This window comes from Prionailurus viverrinus, chromosome B4, assembly GCF_022837055.1.
Source record: "Prionailurus viverrinus isolate Anna chromosome B4, UM_Priviv_1.0, whole genome shotgun sequence".
Classification (NCBI taxonomy): Eukaryota; Metazoa; Chordata; class Mammalia; order Carnivora; family Felidae; genus Prionailurus; species Prionailurus viverrinus.
Window position 1 is genome coordinate 10,447,742 of NC_062567.1, and position 24,190 is coordinate 10,471,931.

General features: G+C 45.5%; 1 protein-coding gene across 2 annotated transcripts in view; it reads right to left on the reverse strand.

The window, feature by feature from the left end:
- The window catches only part of FAM107B (family with sequence similarity 107 member B), a 234,029-nt gene that overhangs the window by 63,564 nt on the left and 146,275 nt on the right, over nt 1-24,190 (reverse strand). Inside the window, exon 1 of one of the 2 annotated variants that reach the window (XM_047865344.1) lies at nt 15,802-15,951. The exons of the other annotated variant lie outside the window; for it this stretch is intronic. The gene's annotated coding sequence lies outside the window, so the exon portion shown is untranslated. Of the gene's footprint in view, nt 1-15,801; nt 15,952-24,190 lie in introns of those variants that run through there. 2 annotated transcript variants of the gene reach the window in all.

Sequence of the window (24,190 nt, forward strand, 5' to 3'; positions counted from 1 at the left end):
TCCTGTTCCCCCCTGCCATTGCTGCACACCCCAACTGCCAGGCAGCCAAGACTTCCTGAGACCCTTCTAATCAGGCTGAGTAGTAAAAGGAGGCCAAGCGTCCTTGCCTCTCTCACTCCTTTCTGCCTCTCACTAGTCCCAGGCATTAGGTGGAGCTGAGGCACTGCAGGAGCCCCAGGGAAAGCACAGCCCCCCAAGGAGGTCCAGGCAAGGAGGTGCGATGATGGTGCCACCAGGTGTGACCGGATTACAGGGAACAGCTCGTGGACTGCTGCCAAAACAGTCACTGAAAAAAACATAAACCCAGAGAGAAAAGAACACTGAAAACCGTAATGCAGGATGTTCTTTGGAATCCAAATAATAAGCAGACAAAGAGATGGGAGCCAAGCTCCTCCAATGAGGCAGGAAGCCGTGGGCTTACCAGAGAACCTCATGTCAGTCAACCCTTTAATGGGGACCTTTGCTCAAACACACAACAAACACTTACCTGCAGCCATGGACATGTACCTAGGAAGCTAAATTATTTGTCAATGATACCAAGTCACTTTGGAGTCCGGAGGAAGGCTCTACTAATAATTATACACGACACAAAAGACACAGACCAAGCTTATCCCAGACAAAACAGAAGGTACCTCATCCCTGTGTATGAACCCGGTGGGCTGCTCTCTCCTGCCATTAATCACCAACCCTGGACCCCTCACCCAGCAGTCAGTCCCTGCGCTTACAGGAGCCCATGACCCACAAACGAACCAGGCAAGGACCTCCACTGGGCATCACTGCCAACTCCAGGTTACTGGTGACCTACTGACCTGATTTTCTCCTCTGCCGGCTGACGTTCCCAGCCCACTCACCACGTCCTCCTTACTTCCACTTTGCAGGCTGCACCACTGAAATCGTTACCTTCTCTGCAGAACACATCCTGGTTTCTAAGAACTTTGCCTGTCCACAGATTCTAAACCTCTGTTCAGCTTGGCCGTTGCTCTGGGCTGAATGTTTACATCTCCCCAAAATTCCTATGTTGAAGCCCTAAAGTCCACTGTGATGGTATCTGGAGGTGGGGCCTCTGGGAGGCGTTTAGGTCACGAGAGTGAAGCCCTTGTGAATGGGATTAGTGCCTTTATAAGAAGAGACGAGAAATGACCTCTCTCACCGCCATGTGACGGCCATCCGTCTTGCATATGTGCAAACCAGGAAGAGGGCCCTCACCAGACACCATATGTCTCAGCACCTCAATCTTGGACTTCCCACCTCCAGAACTGTGAGAAATACATGTCCACTGTTTATGCCACCCAGTCTATGGTATTTGTTGTAGCCCCTGAGCTGACTAACACAGCCATATCCATACCTTCAGGTCCAGTGTTCTCTCTTCCACTCTCCAGTTAGGGCCCAGAGTCCAGCCTTGGCCCTTCACCCCCAACTTCCTAAGCCATCTCTCTGTTCTACCAGCACTTATAAAACTGGCTCAACATTTCAGGTACAGAAGGCCCAGGATGATGGTACAGGTGAAGTGGGCACTCACCCCAAACCTTGGGCAAACTCTAGTGGAGTCCGATGGGACTGAATATTTTGTTCCACTGCGTGAGTGAAAACAATCACGTATAAGGTCATATCCAGACACCAGCTTGGGGGGAGCACACAAAGGAAGAACACTACCATTTGTGAATACCTATCTATACGCAGGCATGGTGCCAGGGGCTTTACCTGCATTCCCTGCCTCACAGTCACATTGTAGAGATGAGAAAACTGGAGTTCACAGAGGTCAAGGAACTTACTACACTACACCAGGCCTACCTAAAATAAGCCTCATGTTCTTTCTAGTATGCAAGTGTTTGAATAAATGAAAACCAACACTTTTTAAAATTTTTTATAATGTTTACTATTTTTGAGAGAGACAGAGTCCGAACAGGGGAGGGGCAGAGAGAGAGGGAGACAGAGAATCGAACACAGGCTCCAGGCTCTGAGTTGTCAGCACAGAGCCCTACATGGGGCTCAAACTCACGAGCTATGAGATCATGACTTGAGCCAAAGTCGGATGCTTAACAGACTGAGCCACCCAGGTGCCCCAATGATAACCAACACTTTACAAAGCCTTGCAGGGAGGTAATGTGAACAGCATCTTTCCACAATCATGTAAAGAACTCATAAACTTGTTCCTAGAGAACTACATTCTCATATATTTACTTACAAAAATACATTCTCACATATTTATTCATTTAGAAAAAAATCTTTAATTTATTCACTCCTAGGAAGTTGTTGCACTCAAAGTCAAAATGGGAACTGGCAAGAGTCCACAATAGTTGTCATACATTCAAACGAACTCCTCGGCTTTTGTTGGGGTTACAAATAACTAGTTTAATATCTCTAAGATTTTATATTAGTATGAACAAGCACTAAGAACAAACACATCAATAAAAAAGACAGTTTCTTAGGATGACAGAATTGTGAGTTGGTTTTTTTCCCTCTAACATTATTCTTTTTCTGCAGTAAAATCGTCACCCTCCCCCCCAGTAACTAGGAAATTTTGATTTTGGTTTATATTCTTCTGTGGTGGCAACTGCCAGCACAGGCAGTAGGTAGGGCGAGGCAAGGCGAGGGAGAGCGAAGGAAGCCATACTGAACTGGGGATCAAGGGAAGAGAGTTCTAGTCCTTCACAGGCACTAAGGAGCCGTGAGACGCTAGTCTACTCAGCACCAGTGAGCTTCAGCTGCCCCGTGAGAGCTCCATGTTCTGTGAGGCCTCATCCCCCAGTCAATCCTGTGACTACCGGAAACACTTTAGCAGGGGCTGGTGACTAGAGCCACACACTTCCGAGAAGATGGTGGGTGTGTATTTAAAGAGGATTATCAAGGGAAACATCTATGAGTAAAAACTCATTTGTCTCCATTTAAAGAGTCGTGTTTATCTACATGAGGTTCGTAGAGGGAATATCTAACGTTTTACAATTATTCTGAAGAGGCTATAAATAGGCAGGATGTGAAGTTAGTCAGCTATGCACTAGGGCTCACCAAGAAGCACATGTATGCAACATGTTCCGGACTATTTGTAAGCTGTTTTGTTTCTGGCACAAACAGAGAAAGAAGGAAAAAAAAAAGTCTTGGTACATCCAATCATTACAGATTTCAGCTGTACAAATCAAACAGGAAGCTCACGAAGAATGCAATTTAGAAGCATTTAAATCAAACAAAACAAAAAAATCCCTATTCTGGGCATATATATGGACAGCTGCAAAGCCAACTGTGTTTTTGTTTTACTGCAAATTGTTTAAAGTCACCAACAGAGCAGAGTACAAGAGACATCCAAGGGGACATGTCCCCGGTCATTAGCAGTGTCTCCGCATTCCCCCTCCCTGCGTACTCAGTTAACACAGACCAACTGGTCTAACGAACACCCCTGTGGCACCCACACCAGGCTCTTCGGGAACAGTGTGGACAGAGAAAAAGGTGAATCTTTCATTCATTAGAAGCAAGAGGCTAATAATGCTCAGAAAACACAACATGGAAGAGGAGCAGGAGAGGGCGAGGCTCTCAGCCCAGAAACTGCTGCTTCCCAGACCCCACCACCAGCCAGTGCCTCGGAGATGTTTTCAAGCAGTTAAAGGATGAGGGGCAATCTGTTGTGAGTAATGATCAAAGGAATTATGTCTTTAAGGCTGTGGGTTGGCACAGGGCATTTATCAAAAGAAAAAAGCCACCCGTTCAAACCTACGTAGGTATCTCTTAAGTCCTAAACAATCTATCACCTAAGAGCTCACCATGCTAAGAAGCCAAGCAGAACTACTTGCTAAATAAACATATTAATTACTTAAATACTTATTAGGGCAAGTGCATCACTTTCCATTGGCCATATTTGCAATAAATTAGAGCTTATAGATTTTTAATGTAAATTTTTAGAGTATGTGGAAGGCTCTAGAATGGTAATGTTTATGGGCCATAAGGAATAAGGCATCCCTTTAGTAAAGAATAATGGTTTAAAAAATAATCATAAACAGGAAGGAAGGAAGGAAGGAAGGAAGGAAGGAAGAAAAGAAAGAAGGGGTTAAGAAAGGCGGTGCCACAGGTAGCTAGTACACATTCTCTGGAGCAAGCATATAAGAGTTTCATGTGATCTTGGATTAGTTACTCAAGGTCTCTAGATCCCAGTGACCTCTTCAGTAAAATAGAGTCATGAGATGAGGATCAAAAGAGTGACACACATAAAGCATTTAGCATGTGCACAAGAAACACTGAGTATTAGTGACTGTCATTCTGGACTGAGCTCAGTTCCGTCTCCACCCATAATGAGCTGTGTGGTCTGAGGCAAGCTAGTTTTCATGGCTGAGTATCAGATTATTCACTAACAAAGGAGGAGTCTGGGTTAGATGATCTCTTGATCTCCATGGCTTCTCCAAGCTCAAACCCTTTCTGACAACGTGATGTGGTTAACAACTTCAAACTCTTTTAGGCTTCTGGTACCCACACCTTTCTTTTAGGATTTATCGTTCACAGCCATGACTTGATTGATACCAAGAGTGTGGTCATAAACACAACTGCACAGTGTGAGACTGTGCCTTATGGGAACCCCAGAACCTGCTTCGTGACGATCCCTCTCACAAGTGGTTTCCGGGAACACACAGTGGCAAAAAAGGAATACGTGGCAAAAGAATCCACGTGTTGCCCTTCCGGTGGCTTTCAAACGTTGAGGCTGTCCCCAAATCAGAATGCTGGTATAGTGTGTCTGCTGTGTCCTGGAGCGATGGAGCATATGTAAATTAAATTCATTTGCCATAACGACCCTCCTTTCAAAGGAGCTCTCAATTACTTCCTGTTGGAAACACTGCAAGAATCTCTCCCTTCTGAGCCTAACAATGAAGTCAAAAAGTTGCCACTAAATCTACTTCTCTTAAATCAGGGTGGAAGAGAAACTAAACTAATTCAGATTTATCATTCTCCTCCCGCTGTTTTAAACTCATCAATGACTTACCTTTTCTAAGGAAAGATGGGGCTTAAATGTCCTTACACGTCAGGAGATTTAAAGTGACTATTCAGAAGGATAATGTGCCATGGTGTGCACCATCACATGGAATTCGATCACAAACCCACATTTTAAGCTCCTAATTGAGGCGGCGGCCAGGCACCCAAGTTATGTAAGCAACAGGACAGGATTTAATGCTGCTGCTAACTAAGCAAAACTTACAATAAAATTAACCTGACGCAGTAGCATTCATAAAAGATTGTGCAAAAGGCAATTCGCTCTAATGATAAGTATTCACGCACAATACCTGGATGAAGCCAGACCAATTTTGCTTCTCTATTAATCCTCTAGACGTCCCAAAGCTGCATCAACATGGCTGGCTTTCCCTGATCTCTGGCCAGTGTAAAATCCATATCCCTCTCACTAACCATGTTCATGAAGAGAGAAGAATCAACAAACTCTCATGAAATACGTGATTTGGGTAAGAGTCCTCAACAGGGACTAACAGACATTAGGGGAAAGGACGAAGTGGAAATTCACAGTGGAAGGATCAAGTACTCACCCCGTGAATGCAGTGACCCGCCACGGTATCACCGAAAGGGAGACACCCGTTTTCCTGAGATGGTGCAACGTGAAATACACAACCCCACCAACAAACTGATCCTACCCAAATAACTGGACATGAATCTAATCCAGCTCGAGGGCTAATTTCCGGTGTACAGACCTACAGAGACGAGTGGAACAGGTTTAATGTTCCAAGTCCAGAATGTGGGCCACTCTCCAAGACAACTGACCTGATTCTTCAACAAATCAATAGCTTAGGGAGAGAAGGGTGGGGCAGAAGAGCTCTCCAGAGTTAAAAAGCTTCAGGATGCTCACAATCAAATTCAAGTGTGGGCTCTGTTCTGAACCCAGTTTGAAGAAACCTACTGTAGAAGACATTTTTAAGTTAACAGGTGGACAGCTACCCTAGGGAGTTGGGAATTCTACAGGTCCCTGGGCTTCCACCACCCTTTGCCGTCTGATGCTTCTGGAACTGCATGTTCAGGCGCCCCGCGATGAAACGGCACATCGGCAGAAAGTAGGGTACGGATGGCTGGGCCCCATCAAGTCCTGTACAGGAAGAGGAAACTCTCAGGTAGGAAGACTCACAAGATTCACAGCTGATAGAACAAGAGGCAGTTCCTGGGGTTACCCAAAGAAGTTTACAGGTTCCTCTAGTTAACAATTTTTGCCAATAGGTTTCCAACTGCCCCCAGCTTCATCTGAAACCCATTCATGTAAAAAGCATAAAGTCACTGCTCTGAGCAGGAAAATCAGCATTCGAAGCAAGTTACCTGTGTACTGGGAGAAAACATAGGACCAACACCCAAGTGGCAAACTCCCTGTTGCAGTCTTGAGCGGTCCTCTACCTACCGCCTTGACTCCCTGGAGAGTTCTGTCGAGTTTCTTTTGGCTTCTCGCCTTTCTTTGTTTCAATATATCTGATGGAAAGGCACCTGGGTGGCTCAGTCCAATTCTTGGTTTCTGCTCAGGTCACGATCTCACAGGTTCGTGAGATCAAGCCCCAAGTTAGTCTCCACACTCACAGCACAGAGTCTGCTTGGGAATCTCTCTCCCCCTCCCTCGCTCTCTGCCCCTCCCCCACTTGCTCACTCTCTCTCAAAATAAATACTCTATAAATAAATAAATAAATAAATAAATAAATAAATAAATAAATAAATAAATCTATTGGAGGTATAACTTACATAATGTAAAGGGCACACAGCTCCATCAATTTTTACTCCCTGAAATTTTAATTTTATTTGATTGGCCTTTCCGATATAACATCCCCTCTCCTCGAGACTAGTAGGGCCAGTCAGAAGCAAGCCTGGAATGGAAGAACAAACAGGTCAGGGCCTGTTTACAACTCCCAAGCCCCGCACGCTGGTGGCCTCCACAGCTGACGCGGGCTGTCCGGCCAGCCAAACAGTGAGCGCGAGCCAACGGTGATGGCAACTGAAGATGCGGCTTCTTTACTGCCACCTGTGAGTCTCTAACTCTGTCCCCAAACCCCACTTTCCCAAAGCTTCCAGCTCAAGGCACAGGGCTTTTCACCTGCGGCTCCGCGGAACCCCTCCCAATGGGTGCAGAACACTGGCGGTCCCCTTTCGCCAGTTCCAAACACCTGCCATTTCACCACTTAATCTTCTTTTAAAACACGGCAGATGCCCCTGTGGTTCTAACCCTATGGAGACTTCTAAAGATCAGAGGGAAATCTTTTCAGATCCAAATGTAGTATCATTGTTTCACTCTTTAAAACCATGTGTTCTAAAATAAAGAGCAGCTTTTACGTTTGCTATTTTGAACTTAGTAAACAGGGACCATAATTAAAAATCCCTAAAAAATGAAAGGTACTACACTTTCCCACAGTTAGTTTAACGATGCCGTGATCCCATTTTAGAAAGTGAGGAAGCTACGGGGCCAGTAAAAAGTGTCTCCCCAGAAACGAAGGGCAGAATCCTGGTGTAAAGTTAGTCCTTATGCCAAAGAGGTTATCACTCATGATGGCTAAAATTATATAACCAGCTCCTACCAAGCTCCTTGACAATCTAGGGGGGAAAAAAAAAAAAAAGACAAACAGAAAAACACATAGGAGGTGTTTAAAACAGTTTAAAATTTTCAGAATATTAGGGATACACAAAGAATTCTTCAATAGGGAATATGAAATCCTCCAATACTAGTTATATGTGAACAGGGAAAAATACTGTTTAAATACAGATTTTGTTGCAAAGAGGGGAAAATGTATTAATGTATAATATAATTATATAAACATCTTGAAAAATGCATGATGCCTAATTAAATTACATCCATTAATAAGGCAGTAGCCTGGGGACAGTTTGTACAAAAATGGCATTTCTGGTAAACATAATATTTAAAATACTCAAATACACAAGCTCTAATGACATAATTATGTGTTTTTAATTTGGTGCCATCCTTACGTTATGCCTAGAAGAAAGCAACTTCACAAATGAATCACTTTTAGATGCTATAGTTTCCATATGGCAATGCCAAAATAAAAATGCAGAGCAGATATTCTCCTTAAAGCTATAGTTTTGGATTTACCTGGCAAGTGCACTACTCCCACTGGGATCCCAAACCCCTTCTGAGCCTAGAAAGTCAAAAGTGTTACAACAGAGTCCAGGGAAAACAGACACGGTTCTGCAGACAGAAGTCCCGAGTTTGATCATCGTAACCTTGGGCAAGCTTTTAAATCTCTCTGTGCTTTAGTGTCTCATTTGTGAAACACGAATAATGCTACCTGCCTCACAGAATCACTTAGAAGATCACAGAAGACCATGAGCACCACCACGCCCAGCGTAACAGTAAATGCTCAGTAAATGCCAGCTATTAACGATTTTCATCATCTTCTCAAGGCCCATCTCTGTGGAAATCATTCTCATCAGCAAAAAGCACCTCTTTCTGACAAAGGCAAAAAACACTCCTCAAAAGCAGATGCGTTGTGCAACAGTGGGTGAGCTGCAAACACATTCTGTTAAAATATACAAAGCAGGACACAACGGGCCGCATATTGTGTGATTTCTTATGTGTGGATGAAATTTCTACAAAAGCGAAATTTTAGAGACAGAAGAAAGATGAGCGGCTGCCGAAGACTGGGGATGGGAACAGGAATGGACTGCAGAATCCATTTTTTAAAAAAAATTTTTTTTAATGCTTATTTATTTTTGAGAGAGAGAGACAGACAGACAGACAGACAGACAGACAGAGCATGAGCAGGGGAGGGGCAGAGAGAGAGAAGGAGACACAGAATCTGAAGCAGGCTCCAGGCTCTTGAACTCATGGGCTGCGAGATCACGACCAGAGCCGAAGTTGGACGCCTAAATGACTGAGCCACCCAGCTGCCCTTGGACTACAGAATCTAAAACGGGTCTGGGGTGATAGTTGTTCAAGCACATAAACTACACACTATAAAACTGCACACTGACAATGGGTGAATTGTGTGAATGTAAATTGTATCTCAATAAAGCTACACTACCATAAAATAAAAGAGGTGTGTTTCCAAAAAGTTTGCACAGGCATTTCATACCACTCCGTGATAACAGCAAATTCAGGTATTTTACAGAACATAGCAAAAACAGTTCAGAATGCAAGCCTGGCAGGATCAGACTTGGATCCCAATCTTGACCCAGTTTCCTTCCGGGGCAAACTTTTCACTTCTCTAAGCCTCAGTTTCCACATCTGTGAAATGGGAACCTAAAAGGATTACTCTCAGAGGCTGCTGTGAGCATTGCATCATCCTCCCTTCCCCTCTGCCCCCACCCCCAGGGTTTTGCATATCAATAAATGGAGTCACCCTTTGTACAGTTGCTGAGGCTAAAAGTGTGGATGTTATTGAAGATTCCTTTCCCTCTTGAATATTAGCTCCAATCCATTAGTGAGTCTTGATGGTTCCATCTTTTTTTTTTTAAGTAGGCTTCACGCCCAGTGCAGGGACCAACTCCCTAAGTTGAAGAACCCACCAGCTATAGAGCATGCAAACTTGACCTCACCCACAAGACAGCTCTAAGAGGTAGTCAAGTGTGACTGCCTCCATTTTACAGATGAAAAGCAAATAAATGACCTGCTCAGAAACTACTAATTAGTGGGGAGCTTGCGCTTAGGATTCTGAATTTTTTTTTTAATTTTTAAAAATGTATTTACTTTGAGAGAGATAAAGAGAGGGAACAGGGGAGGAGGGACAGAGAGGGAGGGAGGGAGGGAGAATCCCAAGCAGGCTCTGCACTGTCAGCATGGAGTCCAATGTGGGGCTGGAACTCATGAACCCATGAGATCATGACCTGAGCCGAAATCAAGACGCCGGCCGCTTAACCAGAGCCATCCAGGCACCCCTAGGATTCTGAACATTTTAAAAATCTAGGTCTCTCTCTCTCCAACACACTACACTATTAAAAAAAGGAAGTCCATTAAAAAACAAGGAAGAAAAATAAGAAATCTGACCACAGCATTAGCTGTTTTAAATGAAATTAAGTTATAAGGGAAAAGAATATTATAAAGGAACGTCTTTCTACATAGACATATCCACCATGACATTCTTAACTTCCTCCAGGACATGGGAATTTTAATTCATCCACATTAGACATTCATAAACAACTTCTGATTATTTACACTGCAGGAGTTTACAACACGACTCACTGTACAGTTTCATAGACTCATCAGCATACAGCAGGCCCAGGTGCCTGGATAAAATGTTAAGTTTTAACCTTAACTCTTATGGAGTGTGCTCTCCGTTTGTTATGTTAATAATGACTCAGAAAGGTTTATACCAGAGTCACAGCCCTCTCTCCTATACACTTCATTATGACAAACCTTGTGTCCAAAAATAGAATAGAACGTGTCATTTCTAATATCAGAGCCAGGTTATCTTTACCAGGAGCCAGGTGAGGACAGGTGAGGAGAAAAGGGAGAAGGAAGTCCCTCCCCCTTCCCTACGGGTCCCTCATCTTGGCACCACTGTGGGGGGGGGGGGGGGCAGAAGGGGGGGGTCCCGCATCTTGGCACCATGGCCACGGAGTTACTAAAAATCAGAATTATAAGACTGCAGGCAATGGCACAACAGCCTCCAGTCACGTCTCGGGAACCATGACCCTCTGGGGTTTCATGACCTTGCATTTGCCCCTGCCGTGCCGGGAGGTACGTCTTACTAAGTTCACGTCACACATTGAGAATACCAGAGCTCCTAAGGGTTCTGTAACTTGCTGTAGGTCACAAAGCTGGGGCCTGGATTCTAACTCGGATATGTCTGGCTTTAAAGCTCCAAACCTCTCCCCTCCCCCACATTAAGAAATGCACCCCGCTCCCCAGTCCCACCCTCCAGCCCAGGGCCGGGAGTGAGTAGGGTGGTCCCCGCAGAAACTTCGGTGCAACACGAGCTGGCAACACAAGCTGGCACTGACAACAGCAAAGATCATCGAGAACCCTCCAAATCACATGTACCTACAGCCAGCCAGGAAGCAGACAGCTGGTCTCTAACCCGCATTTTCTCATTCTTGTTTTCTGAGGAGACATCACAAGACGTCTTCAACCCAGAAAGTTGCCTAGGCTGGGCATCCCCCCTATTTAAGACCTCTGGTTCTAACGACGGAGTTTATGATTCAGTAGCACAAGCAGGAAAAGCACTGTGGGCAGCCCAGAGGCCCCTGCTGTTTCACGGACTCTACAAGAGGGTTTCCTTCACACTGCAGAAGCCCAAGACTTTGCTACATGGCTGTCACCAAACCACGCCTTCCTCCTCTTCCCCACCTATACACATCACCACAGAGCACAGGCAATGGCTACTGCTTTCCAAGTGCTCTGCGCCCACTGCTTCCCCCTAAATGAAATCTTTAGAACAGCTAAGGTGTTCACCTAGTTTTATTTTATTTTTAATATTTTTAAATTTATTTTGAGAGAGTACACATGCGCACACGGGTGGGGGAGGGGCAGAGAGAGCCTCTCTCTCCAGGCTCCACACTGTCAGCACGGACAGGGCTTGAACCCATGAACCGTGAGATCATGACCCAAGCTGAGGGGAGATCAAGAGTCCAACTCTTAACCGACTGAGCCAGCCAGGCGCCCCGTGCGTTCACCTAGTTTTAAAGCAACATTCCTTTCTCTGAACCTCTCCCCTCCGTTTTCCCTCCTAGAGCTCACCAGAGTTTGGAAAACATTCTTAAGTCTTCCCACAAGTTCCCCACAAACCCCATCTTATCTTCTCATCTGGAACAGAACTTCTGGTCACCACAGTCATAGTCAGTGCCCCTCCCCCCTCCCCGCATGACACTAGCCCTCAGCTCCTGGGAATCCCTCAGGTCAGGACCCCATGTCCCCAAACTGGTTTCTTGAGGTTCACCTCCAACAAGAACATGGGGACAACACCATCCTTTCCCCATTTCTCCTGGATCAGGGCCACAAAGTGCCCCGACCCCTCAGCCACACTCCAGACAACAATGAAAGGTCCTCCTCCTGGGTTCAGCCCCCACCCCTACCACCCTGCTCTTAAACTGCTCAGCCCTCAGCAAAGCACCCTCACTTCCCTCCCATGCCTCTCCCCAGCCTTCACCTTGAGTTAGCAACACGACCCCTCAGCCTTGGCCAGGATTTAGTCTTTCTTTCGGAGACACCTTAACTCACCAAGAGCTACTTTCCCCTCACAGCCCTTAACATGACTGTCATTAAACCATGTCTGTGTAATGTTGTGCAATTCTTTAAACAGCGTCCTCACCCGTCGCGCCATGAGGACAGGGACCGCATCCGCTGTCGACTACAATACACCCAGTGCGAGGCCAGAGCTGGCACAGAAGAGGCTCTAAGTAAAGGTCTGTTACGCGAAGGAGTGAATGAAAAGCAAAGCTTCCCCCACCAGCCTTAGAAACAGCCCCTCGCAGATTTGCCAAGGCTAAATGGCAACCTACACCAGCTTGCCAAATTATTTCTTTTACTAATGGGAAATGAAATCAGAAAGCTTCAACTCCTTTTCAGCCGAGTGTCCTAAGTATTGAGCATAAGGAAAAGTTCAGATGGATAAGGCCCGGCATTTTCTACACCAGAAAGGAAAAGGGGAGAAAAATGATTTGCTTTCACAAAGGAAAAGCAAAAATAGGCCAAGATAAGACAAGGAAATTATACAAGAAAATGAAGCTTCATCGGGTCATTTGAGAACCACGTGGCCTTGGGCTGTGGTTCACACAGACTTCTCATTGGCACCGAAGGTTTCTCAACACAGATGCCCAAAGTGAGATGCGAAATAGGCCAGTGTCCACAACTACTTTCTCTAGACTTCAAGAGGGGTGGCCACCCCCCAACATATCTGGGGACTTCCACAAATGCCTGAAATCTAGATCTTACTGAACCAAATTTCCTGATCCATTTTTAACAACATTCTGCACAGAGAATCCTGGAAGGAGGAAGGTGCAGACCGGACGTTAACAAGAACACTAAGCCACAACAGGACTCTACTGTAGACGTTCTTTTCAGAGAAAAGTCTTCTACCCTGAAACCACTCCCACAGAAAACCAGTATAAATCTTTTCCATAAATTCTTTTCCCTTGGGACATTTTAAACAATTAAGAAATCAAAGAAATGAATGAATAAGAGCACCCATCCTACCACAGTTCAGGAACAGGATTTCCCATAGCACTTCCCTAAAACATAAACCAAGTCTACTTTTAAACATCCCCAAGAATGGTTTCTGCAGTCCACAGGGGCAAGAGGCTGGCCGTCACAAACAGCCATAGCAAGCCCTTAACACTGGACCACTCCCAAATTTTACGCCCCTCCCGCCCCACCCCCAGAAACGTTATTGAAAAAGAACAAAGCTACTCAACTCTGACCTCTAGTCCTGCTGGGTTTACGTTGCGTTTACAGTGCTTATGTAGTCTAAGGCCACAGGAGGGTTGAAAAATAATATCTAGAATTCTGAAATGTCCTATTTGAGTTTCTTTTGACTTCTGTACGTGGAAAGGCCCCATTATTTCTGAAGGAACGCTGATCATTACAGCAGACAATGTACTTCTCCCGATAAACTTCACACCCTGACTTACAGGTCACTACTGAGCTGCAAAAGCTCCCTCTAAAGCATGTGTGCAGATAAAGGAGCCCCAAGTTAGAACAGGAACAAAGAATGCACCTGATAGTTCATAGCCACAACTTCCTTCTCGTAAGTTCTTCTAACTTCGAAAAGGACTGCATCATCCTCACGATCCATCTACTTCTAAACAGTTGTCTCCAAGACCTCTTTTTACTTTGCATGGAGTAATGAAGATGTCCAGAAACTTTCCAAGTGGAAATTGTAGAAATGAAATGTCCGAAAACTTTACAAGTGGTAAAGAGAAGTACGTAATAACAAAAGCATTCAGTGCCAAATCTGTGGTTGAACAATGTGTTGTTTTTTGGCTTTTTTTTACAGAACACATGCACTCAAAACCACTCACTACTCACAGGGAAATCCTTTTTTTTACTTTCTCAAGGCAAAGTCTTTCTGAAGTAAGCCTATATCTGGCTATAAAACCTCTATCATTCCTTGTTCTACAAAAAAGGTGTCCTTCCATCAACATTTCTTATGAAATCGGAGAATTTTACTTTTTAAATATTTTAAAAGCTGAAATACCTTTTTTTAAAATAGTCAATCCAAAACTAGTCCTGAAACCTGAGTAACACAGTCCCTAAAACTTTTGTCAGTTCATTCTTCCAAATTAAGTGGAAACTACCTTGTTTTTCCTATTTCTTCCCTCCCCCCTTCTGTACAGGTGGTTTCTTGTAAGGCTATAAGAAAATATATTTCAGACAACTTGTTGGTATTAATTCTGTGTGAAAGTGGCTAACCACTATTGTAGACTATGGATATATTTCAATCTGATGTGACTGGTAAAGATTAAGAATCAGTAACTCATTTATTCTCTCTCTCTCTCTCTCTCTCTCTCTCTCTCTCACACACACACACACACACACACACACACACACACACACACACCATGGCTGCCAAGCCATAAATCAAGCTAAAATGCCTTCATCCTCAGGGTGTGTTTGGACAGTAGACATAAGTGACCTTCTTTTCTGTTGGTTTTTTTTTTCAATTTTATAATAAACATACATAATTCTATACTTGAAAGTTTTCAACTTGAAACTACTAAGAAATCTCCAGACAGCCATCCCAGATACTATTTCAACTTAAAGCAACTTGGATAACTAAGATCTCCAAAGTCATGGCCAGGGCAACGTGGCCAGGGGAGAAAACGAACACCCCCGTTGGTGAGAAATCCTCAGGTTAAAGAATGTAAAGTCTAACAAGCATCCCGTTTTTCTGTATTTCCCTTTAATATCATACTCAAATCACAGAACTTTGCTCTACCGTCACTGACTTAAGTCTTTCTGAGGAAGGAAGGGTATGGTATCTTGCCGCTCAGAGTAAGATCTGCAATTTATACCCTCAACAGGATTCCTCTTCATATTTCAGAAGTGGCTCTTACCATCCCCTACAGAGCGTGTCAAAACTTGGCCACACATATCCATGCGATCCCCGAGGCACCCGAAGATGCTTAGCGAGATACTATGGGAACCAAATTTCTAGGACTTCATGGGTGCAGACGCCGCCCAAGATACATACCGGGTTTACTGGATGAGTAGCAACGGAAAGGAGTCAAAAATGGAAAAGTTACTTGCAGACTGTTTGGAAACAGTGCGACAGTCACCTTTAAAGCAACGGGGCAACCCCCACCCCCCTCGGCCCCTCCTTTGTCTGCCCAGGCACAGGCTCGCTCGGGCCCCGGAGCCCGCTCCGGCCACCCCGAGCGCGCCCGCGCAGCGAGGGGCAACCGGGCGCCGAGGGCTCGGCATCTGGCCGCGCGCGGCGCACCCGGTGGGCAGCGCATCCCGCTCCAGGCAGGGTCTCTCCATTTTCAGGGCCGAGGAGGCAACAATAAGCCGAGCCGAGCGGCCGCCTGGGCTCCCCTTCCTCGCGGCGCCCCCCGCCTCCCCCAGCACCCCTCGGGCGGGGGGGCACGGCACCGGGCCCTGCCACGCCCCAGCCCTGCACCCCAGGCCCTCACCGAGCACCGCGCGGGGCGACCGGGGCTCCCCGCACGCCCACCGCCCTGCGCGTCGTCCTCTCGCGCACGCACGGACCCCCGCCCCACAGCGCGCGCCGCTCTCACGGCCGGCCGCGGGGAGGGAAAGCCGGCGGCCCTTTCCGCCCTGGGGTCCCCCGGGCCGGGGGTCGGGGAAGGGCGGGCGGCCGCGCAGTCTCCCCGGAGCGCACCCGCCTCCCCCGAGCTCCCAGTCTTTGTGTGCAAAGTAAGTGCGGGAGACGAACCTACCTCGGCGCGCTCACAAAGGCGCGCGGCTCCCTCCCCGGCGCTCGCTCCGGGCGGCCGCGGCGGCGCCCAGCGACCCGGCAGCTCAGAGCGGCCCCGAGGCGGCGCGGGCGGCGGCTCTGACGACGGCGGCAACGGCGGCCAGTCCAGCGCTGGGCGGCTCTTTCACACCCCGCGGCCCCGCGGCTCCGAATTAAGCGGCGGGGCGGGGCGGGGGCGGGGCGCGACTGCGGAAGCCCCGCCCAGACCCCGCCCCGCCGCGCTGGCTGCGGGCTCCGCGCTTGGGACCGCGGCGGCCGGAGGGGAGTGCGCCACGCCAGGCGGGGAGCTCGGAGAAAGTCTGGGGATTTGGTTCCGGGAGGTTTTCCTTCTGTTGTTCTAGTTTGATTGGCTTCAGAAACTTGGAAAGAGGAGAAGGAATGTTGGGAGAAAAAAAACTAAGTGTCACCAGATGAGAGAGAGAAATGGGAAATCGAAGGTGGCGGGAGCACGTTCCCGGAGCCCACAATTAAAGATCTCTCTCTCCCCCACCTCTCTCTGTCTCGGTCTCTCCCCTGAACTACTCGGCTCTCGGCTCGTGGGTGTCTGGCCTCTGTCTTCACTCCACGCTTGTGAGGTTTAGCGAGACTGTCCCTATTGAAATCCTACAAATATGTCACAGAAGAAATCAGGGAGGAAGCAGGCTTAATTGTATAAATTTACTGTCAAACCAGGACTTGAAACCCGGTGACCTGGAAATTTACCTAGATTCCTTCCCTGTCCCCACCCATCAAAGAGTAATTGGAGATCTGATTTGTGCACAAGGAGGAAAGGTTTGTTTCAGCTTTTTTTTTTCCTTCTCTGATTTTCGTTTTTTACAGCAAATTGCTTCTCTGCCCAACCCTAAGACTCTCAGATTACCATGTGCCTGAATCACAACAGGTACAAAACTAAGAAATTGAGAGTAGCAAACAAGGACAGGTTGATGGATTTTAAATCAAAAGCTTTTTAATTTTCTTGGCAACAGACGCATAAGGTTTTATTTATTGGGAAGTTTTTCAGACTAAAGAGCGTGGGTCATGATCATACAGAACAGTCATATCAATTATGGATTTCAGTAAGCAATTACTCCAAAGATGCTCTAAAGCCAGCCCTTTAAGGGCCTGGCCATCCTTAGGTCCCTGAAGCCCACTGAGGGGTGGAATCACCTACCACAGGATTTAGAGAGTAAGAGGCTGTGTGAACTTTATCCATAGTGTTTCCTCTGAGTCTTTCTTTTCTCCCTGTCCTTGGATTGTGTTGTTTCTGTAATTAACAATGGGTCCACCAGTCACCAAACCAGAACTGGGGATCCAGACTAGATTCTCTATTCACTCCTCACAAGGGAGCCAACCCCAAGTCCTGGGAATCCTACAGGGATCCTCCCCATCCTACCCGCCCTGCCACAACTGCCTTTGGGGTGTGTAACCATACCCTGGCAGTGGTCTCTCTCCCAACTGTCCCCAGCCTCCAATTACACACACTTTTTCCCTCCAAACTGCTTCCCAGTGAACTTTCCCAATACAAATCTGTTCAAATTTAAACCCTTTAACAAGTGCCCAATTCCTACTACATAATCAAGTCTAAGCTCCTTGCTACAGTACCCCATAGGGCAGTATACTTCTTGATATCACCTTGACCTCCTACATCCCCCAAATGCCCAGGGCTTAGCTCAGCCAGAATGCTGTATTTGCTGAATGGCCCTGCTCTGTGAACACAAGAATAGAGGAAAGAATCTGTCACCTTGCATAGTCTGGTAATTATTGCACTATATTGTAAATATGTGTCTTCCTTGAGCAGAGTTTGTGCTTGATATATACATGTATCTTTACCCCTCATCCTTAACATACTATCTGGCATATAAGAAGTGTTAGGAACTGAATTATGTCCCCCCTAAATTCCTATGTTGAAACACTAACCCTCAATATGACTGTATCTGGAAATAAGGCCTTTAGGGAAGTAATTAAGGTTAAATTAGGTCATAAAGGTGGGGACCTAATTTGGTAGGACTGGTGGACCTTTTAAGAGGAAGAGACACCAGAGTTTTCTCTCTCTCTAAAACATGCAGAGAAGAGGTCATGTGAGGACACAGCTGAAAAACAGCCATGTGCATGCCAGGGAGAGACCTCACCAGAAACCAGCCCTGCCCCCATGTCTGTTGTTTAAGAAGCCACCATTATGGGGGCCCCTGGGTGGCTCAGTCGGTTAAGGGTCCAACTTCAGGTCAGGTCATGATCTCAAGGTTCATGAGTTAGGCCCAGAGCTGGGCTCTGTGCTGACAGCTCAGAGCCTGGAGCCTGCTTCGGATTCTGTGTCTCATTCTCTTTCTGCCCCTCCCCTGATTATGCGCTCTCTCTCTCTCTCTCTCTCTCTCACTCTCTCAATATCTCTTTCTCTCTCTCAAAAATAAACATTAAATTTTTTTTTAAAAAAGAAGGCACTATTTATGGCATCCTGAGTGAACTAATACAAGGAGCATGCTTTAAATTCTAGATTCTAACCTGGGAAAAGCACTAACCCACCAGTGAGTCCGTAATGTCCCCTTAAAGCAGCCTGGGACACTTGTATCATGCCAACACAGTGAGAAGAGTGTCTGGATGTGGTAAGTAACTACATGGCATTTCCCCTGCCCTCTGAGAGGAATGGGAATATGTAGCTCATTCCATAGTCCGGGGTATAAATGTCCACAGGTTCTTAGCCATCACCCTACCCTTGTGTCAGGAAACATAATTTAAACAAAAACAGTAAGAGGAGATCAAATGTTTTCTTTGAACTTCTTGAGTCAACGTCATTAAAAGAAAGGACACTGGGGCGCCTGGGTGGCTCAGTGAAGTATCAGACTGTGGCTCAGGTTATGATCTCACTGTTCCTGGTTTGAGCCCTGTGTTGGGCTCTGTGCTGACAGCTTGGAGCCTGAACCCTGCTTCAGATTTGGTGTCTCTCTCTATGTCATTCCCCTGCCCGTGTTCTCTCTCCCTCTCTCTCTCTCTCTCTCAAAAATAAAAATAAAATTAAAAAAAAAATTAAGGGGCACCTGGTGGCACAGTCAGTTAAGCATCTGACTTTGGCTCAGGTCATGATCTCACGGTCGGAGAGTTCAAACCCCATGTCAGGCTCTATGCTAACAGCTCAGAACCTGGAGCCTGCTTCGAATTCTGTGTCTCCCTCTTTCTCTGTCCCTCCCCTGATCATGCCGTCTCTCTCTCAAAAATAAATAAACATTAAAACAATTTTTTAATTAAAAAAAAAGAAAGAAAGGACATCAATTTACTAAATCCACTATTTTGGGATTAGCTCGTTTCTGCTCCATTCAGTCTCAGCGAGGCTCTGTCATGCATTTGCCAGAGACCAGCTTGTTGTGGGTGGCCTCAAAGTCCAGATGTTGACTGGAGCTGTCTGCTTGGGTACCTCAGATGCCCTGTACATAGCCTCTCGGGGGGATGGCTGGGACTTCCTCACAGGTCAGCTGTGTCCAGTGGGGGTGAAAGAGGAAGCCATAAGGCCCCAGGAGCGGCCTAGCAGGAGGTCTAGCAGCCAGGTCATTCTGTGACATCCTATCATTTGAAAACAACACAGAGCCAGCCCCAATATGAGGTTCAGAGAAACAGACTCCACCCCTAGGTAGTAAAAGCAGTGGTCACATTACAAAGGGACCTAAGTACCGGGATCCTAGGACAGGAGGAATCATGGCGGTCATCCCTGCAAATAATCTTCCCTCGAATCAGAGTTGAGGAACCACATAGTGGAGGGTAGCTGCGACAGCTGAGAGCGGTAGTCTCAAGGGAAATCATTCTTATTTATAAACAGGCAAAAGCCACTTGGAAGTTGAACATAAAGCCCACAACAACAGATTCTATAATTGGTACTGGCCTCATGTACTGAACCGATAGATCAAAGTAAATACTTCAGTTTTGCTTATTTGTCTTTGCTTTCAAATAAGAATGAGATTAGAAGGAAAAATGGCGTTAGGTCTCTAAAGAAGCTAAGCTTGACCCAATTCCAAATCAGTGTATTAGTTATCTATTGCTGCAAAACCAATTACCATAGACTTAATAACATAAAACAATACCCACATACCAGCTCATCTTTGCTTTAGTTCAGGCATGGCCGGGCTGGGTTCTCTGCTCAAGGTCCCCCAAAGCCAAATCAAGAACTTGGCAGAGCCCATGGCTCATCTCATCTGGAGCCCAAAGGTCTCATTGGCAGAATTCAGTTCCTTCTTTGTCCGGTTTGTCCAGTCTGTAAGATTAAGGTCCCCGCTTCCTGTTGGCTGTCAATTACCAGCCACTCTCAGATTCTGAAGGCTGCCCACATACCTCCCCATGTGGCCCTCTCCATTATCAAGTCAGCAACAGCACATCAAATCCTTCTCAGGCTTCCTCTCTGTGCCTCCCTCCACCTCCCTCTCCTTCCATCTCTGCCTCTAGACTCAGATTTACAGGGCTAGTGTGATTGCGCCAGGCCCTACCCAGATCACCTCCCTATCTTAAGGTCAACAGATTTGAGAACTTCTTCACCTCTGCAAAGTCCCTTCACAGCAGTACCTCGGTGTGTGTACCTTTTAAAATGAGGAGCATCTAGAAAGGATCAGAATGATACATCCAAATCAAAAAGTATGTGCTATAAGCAACATCATGAGCTGTTACATTGAAATAGCTTCTTTGCATGAGCATTTGTGAGCAAAAAAAGTGGAACCACTTTATTAAATATACTAATGGCACCAACAATAAAAATGAATATTCTCCCCTTTAAGAGTCATCCACTGCAAAGCATTTTACAAACTCTACAACAGAGCCACAATTCCTATTGAAACTGAACCCTCTGCCATTTCTAGGGAGCTTAAAGTTTAAGTTTTAATTTCAAAATCTTTAATATATGTGTTGCCTTAAAATACTTAATTTGGCTTTTACAAAACACTTGCTCTTTGTTATTGACAATTTTAAAATCAAAGGGACTATAAAATAGTGATTAGAAAGCTATAACTAAATATCACATCAGAATCAAGAGAAACAGCTGTTAGCCACATCAACAACTCCTGAATGGTGCAAAGATCTGAGTTTTATGTCTTTCTCTTCACATGAATCCAACACCAGGAAAGAGGATTTCCTGAGAGTCTTCCTGTATAGTAAAACAAAAATCTCTAAAAAGCAAGAGGGAGGAAAACCCTCAAACCCTCATCCTGCCAAAAATATTAAGACATTTTGGTAGTAGATATTAATAAGTAAACAAACAACTTCATGTTTGAGCACAATGAAGATAATTCCTATATGTCTCCCAATTCAAATAACTAACATGTAAAATAAAGAGCCAGTTCACTGAGAATATTCTACATTTTGCTCCAACTTTCTTTTCTTCTTTCTAATATGCATTCCAGATACATACATTTCTTTTAGCAGAAAGTATTCCTTAAAACTCTTGCATTGGTAATAACTAGTTAAATGCCACTTATATATTCTTATCTACCTTTTTTTTGAGAGAGAGAGAGAGAGAGAGAGAGAGAGAGCACAAGACAGAGAGCACAAGTGGGGAGGGGCAGAGGTAAAGGGAGAGAAAGTATCAGAGAATCTTAACCAGGCTCCACGTCCAACACAAAGTCCACAACTGTGAGATCATAACGTGAACCAAAATTAAGAGTCTGAAGCTTCACCCACTGAGCCACCCAGGCACCCTTATTCTCGTCTACCTTTTAGGCGATGCATAAAGTTCATGGAGTAATGGAATAAAGACTAAGTTGGACAGAAACGATTTCAATCATGGCTCTGTTACCAACTAGTTTTGTGACCTCGGATGAGATATTCAACTCACCAGAGGCTGTTTCCTCTGGCTTTGATGGTTAGTGATGGTATAGCAATCTATATCCATATCTATATCTACCTATATCTTAGGTAAACTGATGGCTACCAAAGGGGAGGTAGGCAGGGGGGTAGCTTAAAAAGGTGATGGGGGGGGGCGCCTGGGTGGCGCAGTCGGTTAAGCGTCTGACTTCAGCTCAGGTCACGATCTCGCGGTCCGTGAGTGGGCTGATGGCTCAGCCTCTGGGCTGGGCTGATGGCTCAGAGCCTGGAGCCTGTTTCTGATTCTGTGTCTCCCTCTCTCTCTGCCCCTCCCCCGTTCATGCTCTGTCTCTCTCTGTCTCAAAAATAAATAAACGTTAAAAAAAAATTTTTAAAAGGTGATGGGGATTAAGGAGGACACTTGTCGTGATGAGCACCGGGTGTTGTATGTTAAGTGTTGAATCACTAAATTCTACACCTGAAACGAATATTACACTAAATGTTAACTAACTAGAATTTAAATAAAAACTTGGAAAAAATTATGGCACTTTTATATACATATAGACAGAGGTGCATGTTTCTTCTATAGAATTTATACCATTAATGGTGTTTCTGTTGCTGTCCAGGCTTGGCTGGATAGGAAGACTGCTCCGTCCACTTTGAGTTGACAACTAAAGTCCAAACTGCAGCTAATGTTAAATCTTGACAGAGAAAGTTTGCTTATTAACTCTGTTTAGAGAATCGTATCACCACACATTAGAAATGCTAAGGATTCCTGGGCTTTAAAAAATGCTCTTCGGGTGATAACATTCTTTAAGTTGTTCCACCAAAATTTAGCATGAACTACAATTCTAACTAATGTTAATGCTCACTGGATAATGTTGATAAATAGCTAAACTGTATAAGGAAAAAGAAAGGAAGAATGAATAACAAAAGGACAAGAGCCCTTGTCCGACAGCTGAAGGCAGTTCCTGGAAGTGTTTTGTAATGCTGCCTGTTCACCTCAGATAGCCACCCTCATAGCTCGGGACAACCTGGCCTGTCCTGATTCCAACTTGCCCCAGTGACCAGCCTTTTGCAAGTCAACAGCTGAGACACATGGCAGGAAACAGAACTTTGACATGCATTTTACCTCCCCAGCTCATTTCTCTCTACAACAACTGCTTATGGCATCTGCCATTGCCTGCATGAGAGCATAAACAAATACTTAAAAGGATAAAAGAAAGACTCTGCAGAAATGTAAGAAACTATCTTTTTTTCTGAAAGACCAATACAATTGACAAACCTCCGTCCAAAGTGATGAGAGACAGACACCCAGAAAACAAGTAAAAAATATATTAGGAATGAAAACGGACACATAACTATTGATACGCAAAGGCTAAAAAGTAAATGCAGAAACGCTATGAGCAACTTCATTTGAAAATTCAGATGATACAGAAACATCCCTGCGAAAATACAACCAACTCAGGATTACATAGGAAACTTGGAGGGTCCCATAAACTTCCAATGAATTGAATTAGCAATTAGATTTCTCACAGAATGGGAGGAATCTAGTACTATGGAAATTGATTTTAAGAATTATTTGCTGGGGCAGCTGGGTGGCTCAGTCACCTGAGCATCCCACTCTAATTTTGGCTCAGGCCATAATCTCACAATCCTGAGACGGAGCCCCATGTTGGGTTCTACACTGACAGCCCAGAGCCTGCTTAGGATTCTCTCTCTCTCCTTCTCTCTCTGCCCCTCCCCCCCACCAAGTAAATTAATAAACTTAAAAAATTATTTGCTAGGGGCGCCTGGGTGGCGCAGTCGATTAAGCGTCCGACTTCAGCCAGGTCACGATCTCGCGGTCCGTGAGTTCGAGCCCCACGTCGGGCTCTGGGCTGATGGCTCGGAGCCTGGAGCCTGTTTCCGATTCTGTGTCTCCCTCTCTCTCTGCCCCTCCCCCGTTCATGCTCTGTCTCTCTCTGTCCCAAAAATAAATAAACGTTGAAAAAAAAATTTTTTTAAATAAAAATAAAATAAAAAATTATTTGCTAATGACAATTCTTAGCTTGGTTAGAAATATCATTAATCTCTTTGACAGTTTATCAATGGGAATAATGAAAAGCAAAACTCCTCTTTTCACTGCTAACTTCTCTACTTACCATATGCCTGTCCCCTTACCAAGAGGACCCCTGATGGTCTTGAACCCACAGACTTCCAGATAGTCTTCATTTCCTCTCTCAGGCCCCACCTCCCTGTAGGTCACAAAACCAAGCCACTGCTTTCCCTATTATTTCTCTCAAATCCCCATTTTCCTCTTCATTTCTATCAAATTCTGCCCAGACTATAGATACGTCACACTCACTGAGTGGACACCCACAATGCGGTCCTTCTACCCGCCCCACACAGTGAACACTGCCTCCCAAGTCATAGCTCCAGCAGGCCACATCCACCAGACTAACACAGTACAACAAAGTACACAAGGCTTCCACCCTCGGATCCAGACCACTGGCTTTTATTTTACTAAAATTCAAAGCTACTGCTTTCTTTAAGAAATGGCTCTCTCGGGGCGCCTGGGTGGCGCAGTCGGTTAAGCGTCCGACTTCAGCCAGGTCACG